We start from the raw sequence: 26,653 nt of genomic DNA, 5'->3' as shown, positions 1-26,653 counted from the left end.
TTCCCCAAGGCAGTCCCCTTGTCCCACGGACCAGGGCCCTCAGCCTTGGTTTTGATCCAGCCCCACCCTGGGTCACTCCCATTCCCTCAGAGAGGCAGGTCCTCTGTGTTTGAGGTGTGATCAGGGCTCACAACAAGAGGAAACTGACTTGTATAAAGTACCTACCATGTGCCAGGTACTGTGCTGGGGCTTTAGTTGCATTTACAGCCAAGGCAACTATGGCTCCGAGAGGTAAAGTGACTTGCCCAAGGCCACACATCCAGGAAGTAGAATCACTTCCATTTGAACCCAGGCAGTCTGGCTCCAAAACAGAGGCACTTCTCACAGCACCAAGAGGCTTATTATTGGTAGGGGCATTTTTTTCCATTAAAAAATGTTTTTTAATCATAAAAAAACATATAAAATGTGCCATCTAAGAGAGGGAATTTTCAAAGGCAGAATAGCCCTTCTCAGCCAAGAGATGACCTAGAGAATTCGCTACTCCAAGTGGGCTGTTTTCCCCTGGAAATCAGAGGCCTGGGCTCATTTGTTCACTCAGCACATCTTACGGGGCCCTACTACCTGCCCGGCGGGGTCCAAGGCAGGGCCTAGTGTTCAAGGTGAGGCCGTGAGGGGCCCCAGGTGAAGAGTTTAAGGTGGTGCTCCTTTTCAGGGTTGACCCTGCACCTGCATGGCCCCCAGAGGGGGCGCCACCCGGAGTCCTGCAACAGGAACCTAGCGTGGCCCCTCTTGGTCACTCTAGTCCCAGCCCAGGTTCAAGATCAAGGAGAGTTTAGATAACCTGGGAGAGACCCAGTCCAGCCAGGAAAGGCGCTTCCGACACACCGTCCCTGAGGAATGATTCTGTCAACAGGGTTTCTGGGGGGCACTTAGTACAACGCAGCATAATCCCTGTTCTCGGGGGTCAGGTGGGGAGAGTGAGGGCAGGCGGACACCAGCACATGTGCACACCGTTTACCACCTGTGACAGCGTTCTGAAGGGCAGGGAGGGTACCATCCTCAGGTCCCCCTTTCGAGGGAGCTGATGTTTAAATTGCAGCTCGCAAGCTGGCCAGCCCCGCCTCAGAGGCCTCGGGCCCAGCACCGCGTCCCCCTCCAGGCTTCTCCATTTGCATCATCCCCTGCTTCCCTTGTTCCTCCAGCCCTGGGATTGTGGCTGCCCTGGGTCCCTATTAGCCCGCGATACCTGGTGTCCCCATGTTGTCTTTTGCGTTCGCAATACCTGGCCAACAGCTACATTACACTCTGTCTGTTAAAAGAACCGGGGTGCTTTCTGTTCTCAGTGACACTGGAGGAACGGGCATCAGCTGGGCCAGGAGCAAAAGGCAGTGCAGTGCCCGCAGGGGCACCTGCCTGGCCAAAAGCCATGAGGCTGGAGGGAGCTTGGCACATTCCAGAAGCTGGGGGAGGGGGAGGGCTGGAGGGAGGGAATGGGGTGGCGGGTAGAATAAGGTGAGGCTGGATGGCTCGGCTCTCGTGGGCCATGGCGCGGAGTCTGGATGAGATCCCGAGGGAGCTGGCACACCGTGGAATGTAAAGTGATGGAGTGATGTGATCCGATTTATCTTCCAAAGGATTGCCTTGGCTACAGTGAGCCTCACTCATGGGAGGGGGCAAGAGTGGGTGTGTGGGTTCACTCCAGGTTTCCCTCACCTCACTCTGACAGTGAGGAAGAGCCTGCTTATGGGAAACCCGGGCTTGCTTTCCTGTAGTTTCCATCTTGGGTCCCAGCTCCTAAATGCAAACATCCCTGAGGATTTGATGGCAGCTCGGATGTCCCCAGGTCTTATCTGCTTTGGGCAGAATGTTGCAAGTCCCTTCAGTGGTTCTCCCCATGAGGCATAACAAGAAAGAGAACAGTCTGCTCCCCAGGCTTCCTCTGGTCCTGCGCCTGTGCCCTTCTTCTTCAAATAATATTTTTAAGTACATAAAGTCCAAGGAGTCTTAAGGACACTAGTTATATTGAATACAGTTATCAAGATATAAAATCCAAATTTGTGGTATAATAATACCTGTGCTTGTAAGTAACATATTTAATAACCAGCTCTAGCAAGCAGTCTCATGATATTAGGATTTGCAAGGAGTGATGAGCATCAGTGATATCTGAGATGTCTGCAACAACTAGAATGTGATGTGAAAATATCTGTAATTTCTGAGGGTGAGGAAGTCACAGGTCCTGCTGATACTCCTGTGTTCTGTTGCCATGTTCATCATGGAAGGAAATGCTAAATTTCAGTTAAAGGTTAGTGCAGATGAAGGTGTCATTTTTTTTCCCCATCTGTATTAGCTCGGGCTGCCGTAATAAAATACCATAGACCGGGTGGCTTAAACAACAGATATTTATTTCTCACAGTGCTGGAGGCTGGAAGCCCAAGATCAAGGTGCGGGCCGATTCCGTTCCTGGTGAGAACCCACTTCCTGGCTCTCAGACAGCTGCCTTCTCACTATGTCCTCATACAGCCACTAATCCCATGATGGGGTCCCACCCTCATGACCTCATCTAACCCTAGTCATCTCCAAAAGGCCCCACCTTCAAATACCATCATGTGGAGGGTTACGGCTCAACCATGGCTCTGGGGGTGGGGGACACAAACTTTCATCAGTAATAACATCCAAATTCATGGACCCCTTTAACCACAATCATCAGGCTAAATAAACCCCTGCTCTAGGGGAGAGGGCCATGTTTCTTTATAAGATATACTTTGATGAGCTCTTTAGGGTGGAAGGTGAACCCTTAAAGGCATGCTCAAGCAGCAAAGACCACCTACTAAACTATCTGCTGGGGGAGGGGTGGCCTGTTGACAGGAGGACCCTTTGCTTCACTGAGCACCTGAACTCACTTGGCTCTGGAGTTAGGATTGCCTGGGTTCAGATCTCACTGTCGCCACTTACTGGCCTCAGTTTACTCATCAATTCAATGGGGATGATAGTCCCTCTTGTGTAGTGTTGACAGGATGATTAATGGGCTAATCTGTGTGAAGTGTAACCCAGCATGCATCCTAGTGGACATGCAGGGTCTTACCCAACATCCACCCTCCCTTCTTTGCTGACGGTCTCCCAACGTGCCTTGAGGGAACCAAGTCGCATGCACTCTGGGTCCATGGTTTGATGGCTCTGACTGTCCCTGACCCCACAGCTCTAGGGGTGATTATCTGATCACGCCTAAGCTAGTCCCTATATTCCGTCTCCATTCACACAGGGGCTCAGGAATAGGCACCTCATCCATGTTGAGCTGATGAGAACCTGGGCTCAGGGCTTTCACTGGACTTGGTGGGTTGGGAGCTCTTCTTCCTTGTGGATAGGAAGCTGGGACAAGGGAAACTTGGAGCTGCCGAGGCTACTGTGGGAGAGAACCTGCCCGAGGTCAAGGTCCCCCTAGAAGGAAATAGCTGGGCGAGATGGAGAGAGACTAAGAAGAATGACATTGTCTGAGCTCCTGGATCCAGCTGTGACTGCAGGCCTGGACCCTTAGTTACATGAGCTGATCATTTCCCTTCTTGTTTACGTCAGTTTTAGTTGAATTTTCTCTCACTTGCAACCAAAAGATTTCAGTTTCACAGCAGTAGACTCCATAAGTGCAGTTGACCTTGAACAACATGGGTTTGATTTCTTTCAATCAATACCTTCTGCACAATTTGCGGTTGGTTGAATCTGTGGGTGCAGAACCTGGGATATAGGGAGGGGCTGACTGTGAAGTTATAGGCGGGTTTTTGACAGTGAGGGTGTCAGCACTCCTAACCCTCGTGTTGTTCAAGGGTCAACTGTAGTAGTGATGGTGGTGATGAGGAAGGAAGTGTGGAAAAGGAGCTGGGAAATAACTGAATTGCTCTAAATAATAGTGGGAAAAGGAATTTGAATTTTTGAGAGAAATTTGGAGAGCTGGAAAGAGGAGCCGACGAGACTGGGCACTATGGGAAGGAAGGGGAGATTAAAAGAAATGCTGCTTTTTCTTGAACAAAAATGTCTAATCTTAACCCCAACACTGTTATGGATTTTAAAAAGAATGTGCAGTGGAACTTTCCATTATTCTGTAAACATTCAGTAAAGAATACATGAACCAATAAATGCTCGTTTTATGTAAATCAACCCCAGTCAAGACACTGGCTTTTGCATCCAGGTCCCAGCAGGGCTGAACTAGAGAAGGTGTGTTCAGTAACACATGGTGTTATAGGTTCCCTTTCCTCCTTGCTGACACCACATCAGGGTGCTCAGCACAGAGATTGAATCTTGGTTGGTCTAAGCCAGTCATGACATTCCTCGTCCTCTTCCCACTGATTGGACACGTGCATGTGACCTAGTGCTGACCTATGAGAAATGGGTAGGGTTGCCAGAAGCCTTCCGTGATGACCTATGGCCATATACATCTTTCTTTTCTCTAAGTTCCAATATTCTCTTAGTGTTGCCACCAAATATCTTCGCCTCTGACCATTCTCTGTCTCCCAGCTTGAATTTTCCTGAATTCTAGCTACCCCCGGACACACACACACACACACACACACTCTCTCTCTCTCTCTCTTTCTCTCTCTTTCTCTCTCTTTCTCTCTCTCTCCCCCCTCTCTCTCCCCCTCCCCATCTCCCTCTCCCTCTCAAAACAATGACTATAACTTAGGAACTGTATTCAAAATATTTAACAACCAGGATGGCATGGGCACTGCACATTGAATGGCCACAGGCAACTTGGCCATATGGTAAATATCAGCTGGATATCAACCCCAAGGACACTTCCTATTCTGGGCAGCACGGGCTGGGTGTTGGGGATGCAGTGATAAATTCTGTACATTCACTGCTCTCAAAGCAGGCAGTCTGGTAGCTCCTGTAAGAAAACGTAGGTTAATCTAGAATACAAACATTTCGTATTTTCCCTGTAAACCTGAGGCTATGACCTTGGCTGCAGGTTAGAATCACGTGGGGAGCTTTGTCCAGATTCTGGTTCAGTGGATCTGGGTTGGCCTGGGCGTGTGGGTTTTAACAGAGAGGAGATTGAGAACTCTGCTCTCAGCTATTGCTTCAGAAGCTGACTTAAGCGTCCACACTTTATTTTTGAACTTCCTGCCTGTAATACAACTATTTGACTACCTGAAGGAGCAAGATAACTTTTATATTTTTATGAATTTATTTTTGGCTGCATTGGGTCTTCGTTGCTGCGCACGGGCTTTCTCTAGTTGCCGTGAGCGGGGGCTACTCTTCGTTACGGTGCGCGGGCTTCTCATTGCAGTGGCTTCTCTTGTTGCAGAGCACGGGCTCTAGGCGTGCAGACTTCAGTAGTTGTGGCACGTGGACTCAGTAGTTGTGGTGCACGGGCTTAGTTGCTCCGTGCACCAGGGCACGAACCCGTGTCCCCTGCATTGGGAGGCGGATTTTTACCACTGCGCCACCAGGGAAGCCCCACAAGATAACTTTTAAAAGGTGCTTCCTTTTTTTTTTTTTTTTTCTTTACTGCTTAGAAGGGAGCGGGTGTCTCAACGAGGAAGAAACAGGGCGCGCTTCTGGGGCAATATGGTGTCACAGAATAAAGGACGGAACCTCGGGGCCCTTAGAAGACTCAGCAGTAAAGTGAATGTCAGGATCCTAAAGGAACCTCTGCTAACCCTAAAGTCGGTCAGAGAGTCTCAACCGATAGCTTCCCAGGGCGGTGTGGCCACAGACAGAGCCAGTCTGCTGGGTAAAGGGAAGCAGAACGTGATTTCAGGCCTGCCCAGTGCCTCCCGGCTTATAAGTGCGGTATCTATTCCCACCAGATATCTTTGTGCTACATGGGCTCGCTGCCTGGTCAGTCCCTTGCCCCTTAGGTCCTAGCATTTCCGATCCCGGAACCCTCAGAGACCACAACTCCCAGAAAACACCTAGGCCGGAAGCGGAAGCACGCCAGCGGGATGTGGCCGCACCGTATTCTGGGAAGTGTAGTCCACAGGAGCCGAAGGATTCCTGAGAGCGATGCGTTCTGGGGAAGAGAGTTTTCAAACAGTCTGAGAACCCAGCAGTGGGAACCGAGATGATCTCACCCGAGCAGAAAGCGGCGGCAGGGCGTTAACAAGTTTTGGATTTGGAGTTATTTTGTAGGATTTATTTTTGTATCTGTCCACTCCCAACATCCGAAGAGGCTATTCCCGCTTCTGTGATGGCAAACTGGTCTGGATCGGTTATTCCTCGCTCAGACTGGACTGAACAGTCTGCTTGACCTCATCAGCCTGTTTGCTTATCTGTAAAATGGGCGTGTTAATAATGCACACTTCACAGGCATCCATCAGGAGTTGCTTACCAAATCCCTCCTTTTGAATCGTAGCAGCTTAATGAACAAATGGATGTGTATTGTAACAAATATCAAGAATTCTGCTCCAGGAGAATTCTTTGGACTTTGTCTTTGAAAGGTAGGATTTTATTCGGATTCCAGTCAAAGGTCATAGGAGAAAATGTAAGGAAATCTTGTCAGACAGTGGCTCTGCAAGGCTGCGTGGCCCTGCGAGCCAGGACTCAGGGAGATGAAAGTTTAAAAATATGACAAGCTTCTGGGGTAAGCGTCCTCACACTAATACTCCCACTAATAATAAATACATCCTCTAGAAAGGGCCATTTGGCAGTAGCTTTCAAGATTACAGATGCATCTATATATGTAGGTACAGTGATTCCTCTTCCAAGAGTTTACCCTCCAGACACACTCTATACTCAGAAACTTTCAAGAGGACAGATTTAAGAATATTCATTGTAACACTGTGTATAAAACAGATGATTGGAAATCATCTAGACATCTGTGGATAAAGGACCAGTTACACAACTTGTATACACTGGGATACTCTGTTGCCATCAAAACTAATGAGGTGTAACGTCAGCTATGTACTATTCCTGCAAAAAAAAAAATTGTTTTACCTTCATCTGTTTTGAGGAAAGAGTCAGGGAAGTCCAAATTGAGGGATATTTTGCAGAACTGACCTGGACACTCAAAAATGTCAATGTCATGAAAGACAAGAGAGGCTGGGGACTGTTACAGATTAAAGGAGACTAAAGAGACATGACCGTTAAATGCAATGGGAAATCCTTAATTGGAACCTGAATTTTTTAAAAGGATTTTTAAATTGGATACCTGGGGAAGTTTGATTATGGGCAATACACTAGATGATTGAGTTTCCTGAATGAGATAATTGTATTGTGGTTATGTAGGAGAATGTCCTTCTTAGGAGATACTTGCTGAAGTGTTTGGGATTGAAATACTAACTCTTGGATAGTTTAGAAAAAAGAGAGAGAAAGAGATGAAACAAATATGGCATGTATTAATAATTGGTGATTAATAGTTGCTAAGTTAAAAAATATGGTTGTTTATTTTCCTATTCTTGCAAATTTCTTTATAGCATTGAAATTTTCCAAAGTAAAAAGTTGGGAGGAAAAAGAATGAGGAAGCTCCATATGCACTGATAGGGGAAAAGCTTTGGGAAATGTTGGAAAATTTTTTTAAAAAGCAAGGTGCAGAGCAATAGATGTAGAATGCTGCATTTTTGTGGAGGTGCGCAAAAACTGACCCCAGAGGAAGACAGAAGAAAGAGGTGACAAAGGCTGCCTCTGGGGAGGGGAGATGGGGGGTTGGGGGGACAGGAGTGGGAAAAGGAGGCTTCTCACCCTTACCCTTTTAGACCTTTTGAACTTTGTATCGCATATAATCTATTCAGACAAAAAAAATAACAACTTAAGATTGTTTCTGGGAAAGCACTTGCGGTCAGAAAACCCCAGACTGGGCTCCGCTATTCCCCAGCTGTAGACCTGACAGCAAACCCAAAGCAGAAGGAACACCAGTTACTTTCACATCCTTTCCCACATCTGATCCTCATCACAATGAATGAGCCAGGCAGGTTTTATCAGGCCCATTTTACAGATTAGGAAAACTGAGGCTCGGAGAGTCTTAGCAACTAGTCCAAAGTCATCCAGTGGGATACTGTCAGAGCTGGGATTGAAACGGAGTCTTTTCAAGTGATGCAGCCTGGCTCCTTCCCTCCTTCAGGGGACCTCTCCAAGCGCTGAGAGCTGGGGGTGGCAGGAGAGGGCCCAAGGTGGAGCCTGAAGTTCAGCCCAGCTGCCTTCCCGCCGCTGCTTTTACACGGGGCTCTCCAGGCAGGAAACAGACATCAATGCTGGGCATCCAAAGCATGGGTTTGATTTACATGTTCATGCATTACTGGTTTGGGGGTTTATTTGGGGGACCCTGAGCTAACTCAGCCAAAGAACCTCATCCCTGAGCCCATCTGGGCTGTTTTTTACCATCTCTGTAATCTTAAATCTTAAAGCGGTCCTTTTATTAAAAAAAAAAAAAATCGAAGTATTAGATGGATATTGTTACCAATTCAACAGTAAAGTATTTAGAGGGCCATTTGGCATTTCTGTCAAAATTTAAAAAATATATATATATATGTTTTGGTACGTGATCCAGCATTTACAATGGCAGATGGTTTTTTTCTGTGATTATGTTCACCCAGGTGTTCAAAGATACATGTGCAAAGATGCATTGCTTATAACAGAAAGACCCAAAACTGTAAACAGCCCATCAGTAGGCAACTGCTAAACGCAATGGGTCTCCATGTGCACAAGGGAATGCAAAGTGACATGGCTGATTAAAAACAAAAACAAAATGAAACAAAACAATATACCATGAGGTTTGCTGCATTTGCTGGCCCAGAAAGATGTCTACACTATAGTGAATTTAAAAATGATCTCATTTCAAAAAAAAAAAAAAAAGCTAGCTAGAAGCATATATTCACAGAGATATATATGTTATAATAAACATAAGAAAAAACAGTTTATAAGGTTAGATATCAAATTATTTGACTAGAATGTAAAAATGACATTTCATTTTCATTTCTTTGATGATTAGTGAGGTTGACTCTTTTTTTTTTTTTGGCGGGGGGGTTGGCCAATTGTGTTTCCTCTTGTGTGAATTGCTGAAATATTACTGTTCCTTGCTGTTTTGTCACATACAAATGGTGTAAAATTCTGAAACCATGTCTCATAAGCGTTTCTATTTAGATTTCCAGTGCTTCCTTCACGAGGGTACTTTGGAAAAGAGGTTTCTGAGCTTGAAGCAGAGAGCACTCTGCGTCTTAATGTAATGAGCTAACCTGTGAAATTCAGGGCTTTGAAAAATACGAAGTTTCCTGCCCAAAGCATCACTCCTGTTTCTTCCTTCTTTCAATTCTAGGGAGTTCTTGTAAGGTATATCGTTTGGTTCTTGGTGAATAGTTTGAAAGTGGAGGTGGTAGGAGTGTTTGAAAGAGGGAGGAGTGATGGGAACCAGAGACTAATGACCAAGGCCAAGACTAGGGTGAGGTGAGCAAGGGGCCTAAGGTCCACTCTGAGAGTGAACGTTTCAGGAGTTGCCAAATTTAAGGATACACAAAGTGTAAGGAGGTACTCACTCTCAGGGGCCCATCCTAGGTACTTCACTCACCTCACTCAAGCCCCAGCCCTACTGACTGCTTTTTTTTTTTTTTTAAAGATTTATTTATTTATTTTATTTATTTTTGGTTGCATTCGGTCTTAGTTGCAGCATGTGGGATCTTTCATTGTGGCATGCGGGCTTCTCTCTAGATGTGGTGTGAGGGTTTTCTCTTCTCTAGTCGTGGCGTGCTGGTTCCAGAACGCATGAGCTCTGTAGTTTGCGGCACGCGGGCTCTAGTTGGGGCGCGCGAGCTCAGTAGTTGTGGCAGGCACGCAGGCTTAGTTTCCCTGCGGCACGTGGGATCTTAATTCCCTGCCCAGGGATCGAACCCCCATCTCCTGTGTTGTAAGGCGGATTCTTTATCACTAGACCACCAGGGAAGTCCCTTGACTGCTTCTTGATGACAGAACAAAAGATCTGTAAACAGCTATTGCACTATGAGGCTAGAGTGGTGCTGATCATTTCTGCTGAACTAGGTTCAACATGGTGATGCAACAGACACAACTAATTCTGCATCCAGGTCAAAGCAGCAGAGTTTTGGCTTAGCTCCCGAGATAGGGTCCCAGACCCTTTGTGCTGTGCCATTTGGCATGTTGGTGGCACCTCCTTGTCTGGAGGTGTTGAGGATTAGACTATGCTATGCAGGGGGTTCAGAGTAGGCCTCTGGAGAGATGGGGGTCATCCATTTTTGTCCCTAAGATTTCTCTGATTCTCTCTCCACTTGTGGTAGCAGCGTGGCTAGTTTTCTCTGGACGTACCCGATGCCTAGCCTCCACCTGCTGCCAGCCCGAGGCCCAGCCTCCTAGAGGAGAGAGGCAACCTGCAGGCCTCAGAGATTCCCCTGACATAACAATAGCTAATGCTTATTAAGCTCTTACTGCATACCAGGCATGGCATTAGCCCTTCATATCTAAAGCCTCACTGAATTCTCACCACAAGCTAGGGGCTCTCGTTATCTCCAGGTTGCAGATGAGGAAACTGGCGCCCCAGCAAGGTGAGAAACCTGTCTCTAGCCACAGAACTAACAAGGGCAGAGCAGGATTTGAACCCAGAGCCCCACGATGCCCCATCCTCCGTGGCTCATGGCTGTGAGCCCTGGGCTGGGGGCTCCCACTGTCCTCTGCCCCGGACCTCAGGGCTCCCCAAGGCTGGAGGGCCGGAGGCCCGCAGAGTTCTAGAGTGTTTTCAGAACATCAGTGTGGGGTTCAAGCAGGTTCCCTCTTCGCTGGTGGGAGCTTCCAAGAAGCGCTGGGCCAGCTCGGCCCCTTTTCTTCTGAGGGGAGGGGGCAGTGTGGGTTGGGACACGTCCTCTTTTAAGGTTCTCTGTCTTCTCTCTCGCTGCTTCTGACCACTTCCTCTTTTCCTTGGGGCGGAGGCAGCTGTGACCACACTAATGGCAGCCATCCAGGCAGTGGCCTCTGAGGCTCTCCTGGAAGCGCTCACCCGCTGGGCTGCGGGCACTTCTCCACCTCCACTCCCAGGGTCCTACTCCACGCCCCAGAGAACAGTGGGGAGGTAGGCGTGCTCCCCGAGTGCTCCCTTCGGGGCCCGTAACGCTGACGCAGTGCTGCCCACCCTCCCTTCAGGTTCTGCCTGGGCAGAATCCGCTCCCAGCAACTCCCGCGGAGGATGTGGCCCAAGTCCAGGACCCCTGCCCGGACAGCCAGACCCCTCAGGATGCCCAGGGAGGCGAAGACCCCAGCCCAGCGCCAGACACCACAGTAACAAATGCTCCCGGAGGCAGAGGAGCTGCTGCCTGGGAAGAGGAAGGGCGTCCAGAGATGCAGGGTCCAGGCCTTGCTCGGCCACTTGTTAGCTGGGGGCTTGGGCAGCTTGCTTTTCTTCTTGGAGCCTCAGTTTCCTCATCTGTGCAATGGACGTAAATAATAACACCTCCAAGTGTTGTAATAGTAAGGAATAAATGAGGTGCTACGGGTATCGTGCTAAGCACAGAGCCTGGTACACAGCAGATGCTTAATAATGGTATCAGCTCTTATTAGGCAGAGCCTGCAGCTAGCCTCAGCCCCTCAGGATGCCTCCACCCCCACCAGTCACAGCTACCCGGCTCTGTTCTTGACCTCTGCCCTGTCTCGACTCCCACCCGCCCAGCTGCCCGGCTTCCCTCCTGCAGCAGGTATGGCCCTCAAGCTCAGGTCCGCAAGGAATACCACTTTTTTTTAGTTTGTAGCCTCTCAGCCCATCTAGCCAGTTTGGTGAAACATCAGCGTCAGCCATTGTTGGGGTGCCCGGCCCAGTGTTGAGCCAAAGCCCTGGGTTTGTTTTGATTCTTGTGGTCAAATTTACATAACATAAGATCAACCATCTTAACCTTTGTTTTTTTTTTAAATAAATTTATTTATTTTATTTATTTATTTTTGGCTGCGTTGGTCTTTGTTGCTGCGCACGGGCTTTCTCTAGTTGGGGCGAGCGGGGGCTGCTCTTTTTTGAGGTGCACGGGCTTCTCATTGTGGTGGCTTCTCGTTGCAGAGCACGGGCTCTAGGCACACGGGCTTCAGTAGTTGTGGCACGTGCACTCAGCAGTTGTGGCTCGTGGGCTCTAGAGCGCAGGCTCAGTAGTTGTGGCGCTCGGGCCTAGTTGCTCCGTGACATGTGGGATCTTCCCGGACCAGGGCTCGAACCCGTATCCCCTGCATTGGCAGACGGATTCTTAACCACTGCGCCACCAGGGAAGCCCTTAACCGTTTTTAAGTGTACACTTCTGTGGCATTAAATACATTCACACTGTTCTGCAATCATCACTACCATCCATCTCCAGAACTTTTTGTTTTTCCCAGTTGAAACTCTGTCCGCATTAAGCACTAACTCCCCATTTCCCCTCTCCCAGCCCCTGGCACCTACCCTTCTACTTTCTGTCTCTACGAATCTGACTACTCTACATGCCTCATATAGGTGGAATCATACAGTGTCTGTCTTTTTGTGACTGGCTTATTTCAGTTGGCGTAAGGTCCTCAAAGTTCATCTGCGTTGTAGCAGGTGTCAGAATTTCTCTCCTTTTTGTGGTTGAATAAGATTTCGTTGTGTGTCTAGACCACGTTTTGCTTACCCACTCATCCATCAGTGGGCGCTTGGGTTGCTTCCGCATCTTGGCTATGGTGAATAATGCTGCTAATACACATAACGGTGCAAATATCTGTTCAACTCCCTATTGTAGTTCTTTTGGGTGTACACCTAGAAGGGGAGTTGCTGGGTCATATGGTAATTCTGTTTGATTTGTTGGTTTTTAATTTGGGCCCAAGCACTGGGGAGGCCCCTCTGGATGTACTGACGACAGAGGGTGGTGGAATCAGGAGCTCGACGTGGTGGGTTCCAACCCTGGCTCTGCCACTTCCAAGTGGTGTGACCTTGGGCAGGTCCCTTACCCTCTCTGTGCTTCAGTTTCCTCTGCTGTAACATGGGATGCACGAGCACCTGCCGCATGGGGCTGTGGTGGTAATTAGAATTTTACTTGGAATGGTGCCTGGCACACCGGCAGTGCTAGTAACTGTTAGCTCTGGTTGCTGGTGCCTGTGTGCTTGCTGAGGTCCGATCCTGCGATCTTACTGCTTCTGCAGCACCCTACCAGCCTGACCCTGCCGTGGAACATCCCTTAGGGCTGGCCCTGGTCCTTCCCCAGGACTCAGATTTCTTTTTCACCTTTTCCAGGTCTCTGGGAATCTCTCTTCATCTGGGGGAAGTCCCTCTCTCCATGTCCATGGCCTCGGCCTTTGAAGACAAAAGCCAGAAAGCCATGCCTTGGACCACCTCTGGGAGAGCCTGAGCTGGACCGGAGGGGAAACTTTGGGTGCTGACCAACGCGGGCATTGGCACAGGCGAGGAGGAGCCCTTTCCTCTTTCTTTTGAGCTTGACTGTACTGTTCTCCATGGCCAGGTTCAGTCTGGGCCCTGAGTTTGGGAGGGGATGAGGCAGCTGGGAGGATGACTGAAGACAGGCCCTAGCCATGATTACAGGGGCGGGAAGAGGCCGTCTGGCTGGAGATGAGAGGAGCGCTGGTTTGGCGCTCCATCTTGCGGAGTTAGCTGGAGGGCACGGGGTAGCGAAGGGTGGCTGTGGAGGGAGAGGAGGTGGCTGGGGCCAGGCCAGTCCCACCTCTGGTGGAGGCTAAGCTGGTGTGAGGGCACTGCCTGGTCAGCTGGCCTGGGTCCCCGTCACAGCGCTGCTGGCCTGGGGCGATTCCAGGAGGAAGGCAAGGCCAGACCTGGCAAGCTGAGGACTTTGGTCCTTGGGGACCATGCTTGGGGGTTGACCCAGGGACCCCAGGTCCTGGGAACCCACTTTTAGGTTTGCCACCTTCACCTGTGGTAGGAGGGGACAGAGAAGCCTCTGGAATGACCTCCCCATTCCTCTCCCCCCATTCCCTTCCTTCCCCATCCTTCTCCTTTCCCACTTGTCTTTTCTCTGTTCTTTGCACCTCATCCCACGTGGTAGGTGATTTGGAAATTCACAAAGCAGTGCACTTCACTTCACAGTTTATCCTCCTCGAGGACCTGGTAAGGCGTCACCACCTGCTTTAGTGGATGACTTTTTGCGTGGCCCTCTGGCACAGCTCACTAATGGAGACCCTACCCCTCCTGACACTTCTCCCTAGGTTTGTCAGATCCAGGCCTGTCTTAAATATTTGCAGAAATCCCCAACGGGGCACTAATAACCTGCTCTGGGATATTAAATAAAATTAAATAGAATATGCCATAAAGATTAAATAGAGTAACATGTAGAAAATGCCTGGCACATTGTAGTTATTAAAAAATGAGTTATTATTATTTTTATTTTTAAAGATAATTATTATGTAAAAAAGAAGGACATGGTTTTTAGAAATATTTATTGAGCACCTACTCTGTCCCAGGTACTGCAGCATTTGAATTTTGCCCCAGGTGTCGAGCTGACTTTCCAAGCTGGCTCAGAAGTGGTGACCCCCGCCAAGGTCATCACCCCGGCAACAGCACAAAGTGAGGGACGTGTCTGAAGAGGAAGAGCCAGCTCTGTGTCCTTAGGCAAAGTGCCTGGCCTCTCTTGAGCCCCTGTGTCCTGATGTGTAGAGTGAGGCTGGAAAAACCCCCTTCCCCTTCTTGTGGGTTGGGGGTCAGGAGATAGAACATGTGTCAGTCTTGGCAAGCAGGGAGGTGTTGCCCCACCGAGCAGGGAGGTGGCCGTCCAGGGGAGACCAGCCCCGCCTGTGCCTTTAACTGAAGCACCTGCCCTCAGCTCCTGAAGCCGCATCTGCAAGCTCCGAGGACACCCCTCGAGGACACTGAGACTGTGCTCTCCCCAAGAGCTCCAGGCCATCAGGAAAAGAGTGTTCCACAAAGTCCACGGAAAGACAGTCATTCCCCTGGTGCCCCCAGGTAAGGGTGTGGCCATGCCTCCAGTCATCCCAAACCTGCCCTGACTCCAGGCCGGTCCATGTAGTCTGTTTCCATGGAGACCAGGGAAGGTGACAGCATTTCTGGGAGGAAAGATGGGCTTTTTGTTCAAGGGCACGGTGGGATTTCAGAGGTGAGTGGGGTGGTGCTCAGCCGAGTGGTGGAGCCACCATTGTTCCATCAGGATGAAGTGTAGGGTGGCCAAGCCCAGGACAGTCGCGGAGGCCGAGTGGACGGCAGTCTTGTTCCTGGAAGCCAACCAGATAACTTGCCAGCGCCACTCCTGCCTTTCAGACAGAGCTTGACGGGATGGTAGTGAAATGCTGTATTATTATTATCTGTATTATTACCGCCAGCGTTCATGGAGTGCATATTATGTGGCCAGTCACCGACCTTAGTGATTTAGAAGATTATCTCCTTTAATGCTCACAGCAAAGTTATAAGGCAGCTACTATTACTATCCCCATTTTACGGGTGAGGAAACTGAGGCACAGAGAGGTTTGGTATTCTGCCCAAGTTTACACAGCAGAGGAACGGAGCCTGGAGTCCAGCCCAGGTCATCTGAAGCCCGAGCTGGTGCAGGTGACCGTGCCATACACCGTCGCAGGCCAGGGGAGGACATGCAGAGAGCTGGGTAGGGGGGAGAAGGAAGGTAAGTCCTAGCACCCAGGTCCCACGTGAACCTTTCATTAATATTGGTGTTGAAGAGTCACAGCCTTCACGAGGCGGGTGTCACTGGCTCTGTTTTGTAGATGAGGAACTGGGAACACAGGGAGGGTAAATGAGTTGCCCAAGCAAGGGAGCTATGCTTTGAACCAGATGTGTTGCTCATTCATGACCCCACCACCTTATCTTGCTTCCTCGGCCGTTTGTTCGAAGTCTGATCCTTCTTGGGAACTCTGGGACCTGGAACAGACACACCAGGCCTCTACACATGTTTTCTGAGATCATGTAAAAGATCCCAGATGGTTCCACTTGCTGCTTCCTTGGGTGAGGGAGAGGAAGTACAGTAGGAAGGGTAGTGACCTCATATCTTTTGCTCATGGATGTTTGCCTGAGCCTGAACTCCACTGAAATGGAGAGTTTTGAGAATCATGTTGGAGTAGTTGCATCTCCTTTACTTTTGTGTGAGTCAAAGAAAAAAGAAAGCTCTAGGAGGGACCCCAAATTAAAAATTCTATCCACCCACCCATTCCTCCTTCCTTCCATCCATACATCCATCCATCCATCCATCCATCCATCCATCCATCCATCCATCCACCTGTTGATCCATCCACCCACCTACCCACCCACCCATCCTTCCATCTGTCCACCTGCCATCCATCATCCATCCATCCATCCATGTCTTTATAAATCTTTATTAGTAATCTGTTGCTTCTTGACCCCAAAACTTAGTGGTTTAAACAACAACAATAATTGTAATAATTGTTGCATGGTTTCTGAGGGTCAGGAATTCAGGAATGGCTGACTAGTTCATGCTGGCTGTTGGTGAGAGGTCTCAGTCCCTCTCCACCTGAGCCTCTCCAGAGGGCTGCTTGAGTGTCCTCACAGCATGGTGGCTGGCTTCCCCCTGAGAGAGCAGCCCTAGAGACCAAAGCAAAAGCCACAATGCCTTCATAACCTAGCCTGACACGTCATATACTGTCCCTTCTACAGGATTCTGTTAAGTCAGAATCATGCCTTGTTCAGTGTTGGAGGAGGCAACACAAGGACATAAATCCAGGAGACAAGGATCATTGGAGCCAAACCATCTTGGAGGCTGGCTACCACCATCCATCCATCCATCCATCCAGCTGTCCAGCCAGCCAGCCATCCATCCAGCTGTCCATCCGTCCATCCATCCATCCAGCCATCCAGCCAGCCAGCCAGCCAGCCAAGCCATCCTTTTGTCATTTGTCCATCCGTTCATTTAGTAGACATTTGCTGGACTCCAATTTGTGCCAGGCCCTGGAAACAAAGCACACACACACACACACACACACACACACACACACACACACACACACACAATCCCAAACCAACAGAAAAAAGGCATTGTTTGACATTTTCCTTCAGTTCTGTTTTTTTACACTTTGAACAGTTTGAGACATAATTCACATACCATACCATTCACTCATTTAAAGTGTATATTCAGTGGCTTCTAGTGTATTCACACAGTTGTGAAACCATCACCACAGTTAATTTTAGAACATTTATTATCACCCCAAACAGAAACCCCATACCCATTAAGCAGCCACTCCTCATTTCCCCTTTTCCCCAGCCACCTTCAGTCACAAATTTACCTTCTGTCTCTATAGCTTTGCTTGTTCTAGATGTTTCATGTAAATGGAATCACACTCTAGGTGGTCTTTCGTGACTGGCTTCTTTCACTTTGCCTAATGTTGTCGAGGTTCATTCATGTTGTAGTGTGTATCAGTACTTAATTTCGTTTTATTGCTGAATATATTCCATCCTATGGATATTCCACAATTTGTTTATCCATTCATTCATTGGTGGGCATCTGGATTGTTTCCACCTTTCCTCTGTTATGAGTAATGCTGATATTAACGTCATTACAAGTGTTTTTGTGAACATTTTCAGTTCTCTTGGGTATACACCTGGGCATGGAATTGCTGAGTCATATAATAACTCTGTTTAACCTTTTGAGGAACTGCCAGGTTGTTTTCCAAAACAGCTACACCATTTTACATTCCCACCAGCAGTGTATGAGACTTCTAATTTCTCCCTCATCCTTGTCAATGCTTGTTATTGTCTTTTTCAGGTTTGCAGTCCTAGTGGGTGTGAAGTGGTATCTCATGTGATTTCAATTTGCATTTCCAGATGGCTAATGAAAAGCATCTTTTCATGTGCTTATTGGCCATTTGTATATCTTCTCTGGAAAAACGTCTATTTGGATTTTTTTACCCATTTTTAAATTGGGTTATTGGTCTTATTATTGAGTTGTATAGTCTAGATACAAGGTACAAATATATGATTTTCAAGTATCTTCTTCCATTTTGTGGGCTTCAGTCCTTTTTCCTGGTGCCTTTTTTTCTGATTATTAAAGTATACATTCCCATGCTAAGATATTTGAAAAATAGAGAAATGTATAAAGAGGTGGAAAAATAACCACCTGAGACCATCATGATTAGTGTTTACTAATGTTTCCTTTTCCTTTATCCTTTTTTTTTTCTTTAATATTTATTTATTTATTTATTTGGGTGCATCGGGTCTTAGTTGTGGCAGGCGGGCTTCTTGGTTGTGGCACGTGAGCTCCTTAGCTGCGACTCAAGGGCTCCTTAGTTGCAGCTCGCCAGCTCCTTAGTTGTGACATGCGAACTGTTAGTTGCGGCATGCGTGTGGGATCTAGTTCCCAGACCAGGGATCGAACCCGGGCCGCCTGCATTGGGAGTGCAGAGTCTTAACCACTGTGCCACCAGGGAAGTCCCTCTTTATCCTTCTTATCAATTCAGTTAGGTATTTATTTTTTGACAGGTAATATTTGCACAACTACAGAATTCTAAAGTTTAAAATAAGTCTCCTGCCCTGAGCCCCAGCCACCCAAACTCCTCCTAGGGACACCCACTATTACCACTTTCTTGGTGATTTTTTGGAGCTGGTTTATACATATAGACATATACATGTCAATTTCCCCTTAAACCGTAGTATGTCATTCTTTCCACTCCACACTTGTCAACAGCTCCTTTCCAGTCTTTTAGGTGTACGTAGTTTTCTTTACATAGTTAGGAGTCATCTCGACCATACAATGTATCCATTAGTTGTAGGAGGTAGAGGACAAACCCATTCTAGTGTTAGCAAAAACAAGGAATTTTTTGAAGGATATTAGGTGGCTTGCACACTCTCTGGAAGGACAGAGATCCAGGTCTGGAATCTACACGACCAGAAGCAAGGCAGAACCAGGCACAGGTCACCCCTGCCAGGGTCGGGCACAGACAGCACAGCTGGTTCCCCTGGGCTTGGAGGCTTTAGCCTCTGGTCCTGCTGCTGTTGGATGCTGGGTGTCTCTGCTACTGCCTTTGCCAGGTATGTGCCCTCTGACACCTGCTTCTCCCGTCGCCAGCTTCTGAACACAAGCCTGGTGTTCAGAAGCCCTGCCTTGCTTCCACTGCCTTGGACAATTCTGCTCTGTCCCAGACTTGCAAACCCCACTCAGCAAAGCAGACCCCTTGTACCCGTTATCTGTTGCTGCATAACAAATTCGCCCTGGCTTGAAACCACAACGCTCATTGATGGTCTATCATGGTTTCTATGGGTCAGGAATTTGGGAGAGGCAGGGCAGTTCTGGCTGGGGGTGGGGAGTCTCTCATGCTATTGCAGGCAGGTGCTGATTTGTTTTGGGACCATCTCAAAGGCTGCTTCATGCTCATATCTGGTGCTGGGCTGGAGGGACTTGACCAGAGGAGAGCTGGAGCAGCTGGGGTTCCCTGGGCATCTCGTCATCTCTGTGCAGTCTCTCTCTTCAGACTCTCCAGCATGGTGAGTTCAGGGGAGCTGGTCTTCTTAAGTCAGCTTGGGGCTCCTAAGGTGTGCGTCCTGAGCCAGGCAGAAGCTTCATGCATTGTCCCTTCTGCCACCTTCTATTGAGGCAGTTATAAAAGGTTACAAAGATTGGCCAGGTTCAAGGGAAGGGGACCTGGACCCCACCTCTCAAAGGAGGAATATCAGTGTCACATTGCGGAAGAGCAGATTGTATGGACAGGTGTCTTTGGAAAATACAGTTGCCCACAGGTGGCTTTTGAGTACCTCACTCTCCTTGGAAGGCAGTTTAGCCCCATGGATTATCACCCAGGCACACCCTTGTGGGGAGGGGGGTCTCACCCTCACCCCCTGTGGTTGTCTTTTCAGCCACAAGCTGAGCTCTCTGGTAATTCCAGGTCTCTGAGAAGCTGGTGGCAAGCCCTGTTTTCTCCACCTTGCTTGTTACCTCGTGGATTAAGTTGAATAGGGTCCATCCCAAATTCATGTCCACCCGGAACCTCAGAATGTCACCATAGTTGGAAATAAGGTCTTTTATTTATTTATTTATTTTTGGCTGCATTGGGTCTTTGTTGCTGCACGCTGGCTTTCTCTAGTTGTGTCGAGCGGGGGCTACTCTTTGCGGTCAGTGTGTTTCTCATTGCGGTGGCTTCTCTCATTGTGGAACACAGGCTCTAGGCATGCGGGCTTCAGTAGTTGTGGCACGTGGGCTCAGTAGTTGTGGCTTGCAGGCTCTAGAGCGCAGGCTCAGTAGTTGTGGCGCACGGGCTTAGTTGCTCCATGGATGTGGGATCTTCCTGGCCCAGGGCTCGAACCCGTGTCCCCTGCACTGGCAGGCAGATTCTTAACCACTGCGTCACCAGGGAGGTCCAGAAATAGGGTCTTTGCCAATGTAGTCAAGTTAAGATGAGGTCATTTGGGGTTAGGATGAGCCCTAAATCCAATGGCTGGTCTCCTTAGCAAAAGAAGAGAGGATGCAGAGAGACCCAGAGGAAAGAGAGTGTGCAGACACAGACTCACCGGGAGAAGCCATGTGACAGTGGAGGCCCAGACTGCACTGGTGCATCTGCACGCCGAGGGACACCAAGGGCTGCTGGCCCCCGCAGAGCCTCCAGGAGGAGCCAACCCTGCCGACACCTTGACTTCGGACTCCTGGCTCCTGAACTATTAGAGAATGAATTTCTGTTGTTTCAAGCTCCCCAGTGGTACTTTGTTACAGCAGCCCCAGGAGACAAATGCACTTGTCAGTGACATTTTGGTCCCTTACAAGTTGGGGGTCTGGCTGGCCGATTAGTGGCTTAATTCAGGCTTGATGCAAAGGTTCAATCTGTGCAGGAATGACCCCTGTGGACCCCTGCTGTGTGGCCGAGGGAGGTGACAGGCCAGGAGAGACTTGAGCAGGGCCTGCTCTGTTGATGGGGAGGATTCGGGAAACACATGAGTCACCAGTCACTGATGTGTGTTTGCTTGCTAGGGTCTTTTTAAAATTTTTTTAAATGTGAAAATCCAGCTTGGCCTTCCCAGGTATGTCCTGAGTCTCCCCGACTCTGGAGCTGCTGTGGTTGTGTCCACATGGGCGCTGTTTATAACGGCAACGGCTGTGACCTTTAGACCCGAGAGGAAAGCTGCCCTTATGGACAGGCTGTTCTCTCCGCGCTCACACTCGGGCCCTTAAACTGTTATTCACCGGAATATGAAGGGAAACATAGCTGCTCCCGGCGAAGGCCCTGTCCCTCTCCTGCGGGAACAGAGACCCCAGGGAGGCATAGCTGCCCCCCACCCCAGGGCTTTAGGGGTTCCACATCCTGCACCCGTTGTGTGACCCTCGAAAGCGATCAGGTGTGTCGCTGGGGCCTTTGCTTTTGCCTGAGAAGTTCCTTCTCCAGAGCCTCCCGGAGCCGGCCCCTCGCCCCTCCTCCTAAGGTCCGCTCCGATGGCACCTCCTCTGAGAGGCCTTTGTGCCGCCAGGTCCAAACACCTCCCTCACCTCCCCCGTAATATTCGCCTGCTCCACCCCATCTGCAATGACCTTGACACTGTGTTTCCTCGTTTATGGTCTGTCTTCCCCAGTAGAACGCAAGAGACACAGGGAGTTTGGGTCCATTCTTATATCCCCGGCTTCTGTTAACAGTGCCTGGCAAGTGGCAAGTGCTTGGTTAATGTCTAATGAGTGACAGAATGCCTCAGCCAAGGACGCACAACCGTAGGCAAAGAACGTCTCGACCAGCCCTCCTGCCTTCAGCCTGGCTCCCTCATCCCGCCCTCCTCCTGCTCAACTGTGAGTTTAACAAACCAGAAATCATCCGAGTCACTTTTCTGCTCTGAGACCTTCGGTAGCTCCCATTGTTCCCGGGTAGGGTCCACATGCCTCAGCAGGACTCAGCCGGCCCTGCCTGCCTTCCTTCCCCTCCAGGCACATCCAGCCCTCACTCCCGCAGAACTGAGTCACTCCCAGAGCGTGCGTCACTCAGGCGGTTCCCCTGTCTGAAATCCCGCCCTCTCTCCTCTCCTCCCAGTTCAACTTCACGTTCTGGGAACTTGAACTCCCGTCCTTTCTCTAGTCTCAGTGAAAGGATCACCACCTTCAGGAAGCCTTCCTGATCCTCTCTTCTCATTTTTTTCCCCCAAACCTGCGTTAATTATCCCTTCTCTCTCAACCTTGGCCTTAACACCTGTATTGTAATCATCTTTTTTTTTTTTCTTAATAAAATATGATTTACACTCAGTAAAATTCACCCTTTTGGGTACAGAGTTCTACGAGTTTTGGCAAGTTCATAAAGTCATGTAACTCTACCACGACCAAACGTAAAACAGTTCCATCTGCCCCCACCCCGCAAAGTCTGTTATGTTCTTTTGTAGTCACCCCCCCTCCACACCCCCAGTCTCTGGCACCCAGTGATCTATTTTCTGTCCCTGTGGTTTTGCCTCCTCCAGAATGTCCTATCAATGGAATCATAGCTCTGTGGTCTTTTGGTGCTGGCATCTTTCACTTAGCATAGGGCAGGGGAGATGCATCCTTGGTATTTCTTCCCTTTTATCTGTGGCTGCTATTTCAGTGTATGGATGTTTGTTTATCTCTTCACTAGTTGAAAGGCATTTGTGCTGTTTCCAGTTTTCATTGATTATAAAGCTGCTTTAAACATTAGTGTATAGATCTTTGCATGGACGTATGTTTTTATTTCTCTCAGGTAGACACCTAGATGTGGGATTGTTGCATTGCCCGGTAAGCGTATTTAAATTGTTAAGAAACTGCCCAGCTGTTTTCCAAAGAGGCTGCACCATTTTGCATTCCCATCAGTGGCTCCACGTGCACTCCAGCACTGGCTATTGTCAGGTGTTTTTATTTTTTAAATTATTTTTATTTATTGTTTTGGCCGTGCTGCGAGGCTTGCGGGATCTTAATTCCCCAACCAGGGATCGAACCCGGGCCCTAGCAGTGAGTGTGCCGAGTCCTAACCACTGGACCTCCAGGGAATTCCCCGTCAGGTGTTTTTAGTTTAGCCATTTTAACAGGTGGGTAACCATTTTTTTTTTACCTGCTAATCTTTCCCACCAGCTGCCACCTCTTAATAGAGAATGAATCTCTCCTTTTCTTATCCTCAGAACCTAGACTAGTGACTGGCACATAGCATTCAACAGGTATTTAGGTAAGCTGAATGACTGAATGAGTGACCTGTCAAATTGGTGTTTAAGGAGAATTCGTCATGGATTCCATGGGGGGAGTATTAGTCAATGCCCCCTCTCCCAAAGGAACTCATTAATGAGGTCATCTTTCTGGAATCTGCCAGGCATAACCTCCTTATCTTTACACCTAATACCTTCCTATATCTGCCCAAAGTGCCCAGACTGCTTTCCACCTCTGAAAAGGCCCATGATGTGTTTCTTCCTTGTTTCATCAGAAGGCACTGTTGCCCATACTAGAGGGTACAAAAGAATCATGGGGTGGAGTGGTGGGGTGGTTAAAATGCAGATCCCCAGGTCCCATCCTCAAGGTTCTGATTCTGTAGGCCCAGCATCTCTGAGTGTGTCTTGGACCTCCCTGAGAACCCCCAGGAGAAGCAAGAGTCCTTTGTGGGAGTCGACATAACCCCAGATCTTGAAGAAGGCACTCGGCTTCAGAGTCCAGCTCTGCCACCAAGTGCTGGGTCACCTCTGTGAATCATTTAACACCTCTGAGCCTCAGTTTCCTCATCGGTAAAAGAGACATGAGAATAATTGAGCTTCCTAACTTTGTTGTGAGGGGTTAATGCATTTACTGCATGTAGGGTCCTAGCGGGGGCCACTCTTCATCGCGGTGTGCGGGCCTCTCACTGTCGCGGCCTCTCCCGTTGCGGAGCACAGGCTCCAGACGCGCAGGCTCAGTAGTTGTGGCTCACGGGCCTAGCCGCTCTGCGGCATGTGGGATCTTCCCGGACCGGGGCACGAACCCGTGTCCCTTGCATTGGCAGGTGGATTCCTAACCACTGCGCCACCAGGGAAGCCCCAGGCAAAGATTTTAAATGCTTCCTCTTACCTTTAGCTAATGCCCTTGTATTTTAATGTTTTTATTGTTGCATGACATAATGCAGAAAAGTGACCTGTGACAACCTTGATTTTGAAACACATTTGGCTTTCTCGTATAGCTAAGACATGCTCAGTAAAGCATATGTAGAAAACACTGAAGGCAGAAACATAAATCAGAGACAACCTGTTAACACATTGAACAGCCTTTTAAAAATCTTAATTTTTTTATTGAGGTATAACATAAAGTCGCACAAGTTGTAAGCATAAGGCTCAATACATTTTCATTGGGTGACCACCTCATGTTAATCACCAGATCAAAATTGAGACCATCAGAGGTCACCAAGAGCCTGTCTTCTGTCCCTCCCCAGTCAAAGAGAACCATTATTCCAAGGGCATTGATCAGCTTTGCCCAATCAGCCTTGTTTATTTCATTTTTAAAAAACAATTTATTTACTTTTTGGCTGCATTGAGTCTTTGTTGCTGCGTGCGGGCTTTCTCTAGTTGCGGCGAGCGGGGGCTACTCTTCATTGCGGTGCGCGGGCTTCTCACTGCAGTGGCTTCTCTTGTTGTGGAGCACAGGCCCTAGAGCGCGAGAGCTTCAGCAGTTGCAACGTGTGGGCTCAGTAGTTGTGGCTCATGGGCTTCAGGGCGTGCGGGCTCAGTAGTTGTGGCGTGCAGGCTCTAGAGTGCAGCCTCGGCAGCTGTGGCGCACGGGCTTAGTTGCTGCGCAGCGTGTGGGATCTTCCCGGGCCAGGGATAGAACCTGTGTCCCCTGCATTGGCAGGCAGATTCTTAACCACTACGCCACCAGGGAAGTCCTTCATTTATGTTTTTTAAAAATTTATTTTATTCAAGTATAGTTGATTTACAGTGTTGTGGTAATTTCTACTGTACAGCAAAGTGAATCAGTTATACATATACGTATATATATACATTCTTTTTCATCTTCTTTTCCATTATGGTCTATCACAGGATATTGAATATAGTTCCCTGTGCTATACAGTAGGACCTTGTTGTTTATCCATTCTATATATAATAGTTTGCGTCTGCTAATCCCAAACTCCCAATCCAACCCTCCCCCACTCCTCCTCCTCCTTGGCAACCACAAGTCTGCTCTCTATGTCTGTGAGTCTGTTTCATAGATAAGTTTGTGTCATATTTTTTTTTTGGCCGCACCCCACAGAATATGGGATCTTAGTCCCCCAACCAGGGATCGAACCCGAGCCCCCTGCGTTGGAAACGCAGAGTCTTAACCACTGGACCAATAGGGAAGTCCCATATTTGTGTCATATTTTAGATTCTACATATAAGTGATATCATACAGTATTTGTCTTTCTCTTTCTGACTTAACTTCACTTAGTATGATAATCTCTAGGTCCATCCATGTGCTGCAAATGGCATTATTTCCTTCTTTTTTTATGGCTGGATAGTATTCCATTGTATACATGTACCACATCTTCTTTATCCATTCATCTGTCAATGGACATTTAGGTTGTTTCCATGTCTTGGCTATTGTGAATAGTGCTGCTGTGAACATAGGGGTGCATGTATCTTTTTGAATTATAGTTTTGCCCAGATATATGCCCAGGAGTGGGATTGCTGGATCATATGGCATCTCTATTTTAGTTTTTTGAGGAACCTCCATACTGTTTTACATAGTGGCTGCACCAACTTACATTCCCACCAACAATGTAGGAGGGTTCCCTTTTCTCCACACTCTTTCCAGCATTTGTTATTTGTAGACTTTTTGATGATGGCCATTCTGACAGCTGTGAGGTGGTACATAATTGTAGTTTTGATTTGCATTTCTCTAATAATTAGTGATGTTGAGCATCTTTTCATGTGCCTGTTGGCCATCTGTATGTCTTCTTTGGAGAAATGTCTATTTAGGTCTTCTGCCCATTTTTTGAGAAGCCCAAATTAAAACCACAGGACCAGAGGCTTTCCCAAGCAGTGCTCAATTTGAATAGCAGACTCCTACAACTCAATAGCAACAAACAAACAAACAAACACCCCAAATAACCTGCCTTAAAAATGGGCAAAGGACCTGAAGATGTTTCTTTAAAGAAGACATACAAATGGCCTAGAGGTATATGAAAAGGTGCTCAGCATCGGTAATCATCAGGGAAATGCAAATGATAAACCACAGTGAGGTATCACCTTATACCTGTTATGATGGGCTATCACCAAAAAAACAAAAGGAAACAAGAGTTGGAGAGGAAGTGGAGAAATTGGAACTCTTGTGCACTGTTGGTGGGAATGTAAAATGGTGCAGCTGCTATGAAAAACACTGGAGCTTCCCCAAAATTTTAAAATAGAACGACCATATGATCCAGCCATCCCACTTCTGGGTGTATATCCCAAAGAATTGAAAGCAGTATCATGAAGAGGTATCTGCACTCCCATGTTCGTTGCAGCATTATTCACAATAGCCAAGATATGGAAACAATCTAAACCTCTATGGATGCATGAATGAATAAAGAAAACGTCGTGTATAAATACAGTGGAATGTTATTCACCCTCTAAAAAGAAGGAAATTCTATTGTTTGCGACAACATGGAGGACATTATGCTAAATGAAATAAGCCAGACACAGAAGGAAAAACACTGCATGATTCCTCTCATATGAGGCATCTAAAATAGTCAGACTTATAGAAGCAGAGCATAGAATGATGGTTGCCAGGGGCTGGGAGGAGGGGGAAATGGGGAGTTGTTCAATGAATCTAAAGTTTCTGCTTTACAAGATGAGTAAGTTCTAGAAATCTGCATTACAGCATGTGCCTAGGGTTAACAGTACTGTATTTTACACTTAAAAACTTGTTGAGGGACTTCCCTGGTGGTCCAGTGGTAAAGAATCTGCCTTGCAATACAGGGAACG

General features: G+C 48.1%; 1 protein-coding gene across 4 annotated transcripts in view; it reads left to right on the top strand.

Moving 5' to 3' along the window:
* The window catches only part of PLCG2 (phospholipase C gamma 2), a 202,838-nt gene that overhangs the window by 16,740 nt on the left and 159,445 nt on the right, over positions 1-26,653 (top strand). Inside the window, exon 1 of one of the 4 annotated variants that reach the window (XM_082366315.1) lies at positions 13,513-14,779. The exons of 2 other annotated variants lie outside the window; for them this stretch is intronic. The gene's annotated coding sequence lies outside the window, so the exon portion shown is untranslated. Of the gene's footprint in view, positions 1-13,512; positions 14,780-14,938; positions 21,552-26,653 lie in introns of those variants that run through there. One more of the 4 variants, XM_082366317.1, reaches the window with a different exon arrangement.

This window comes from Balaenoptera borealis (assembly GCF_965194805.1).
Source record: "Balaenoptera borealis genome assembly, chromosome: 19".
NCBI classification, from domain to species: domain Eukaryota; kingdom Metazoa; phylum Chordata; class Mammalia; order Artiodactyla; family Balaenopteridae; genus Balaenoptera; species Balaenoptera borealis.
Note: the sequence above shows the minus strand (reverse complement) of the source record. Positions and strands in the feature narration are given on the sequence as shown.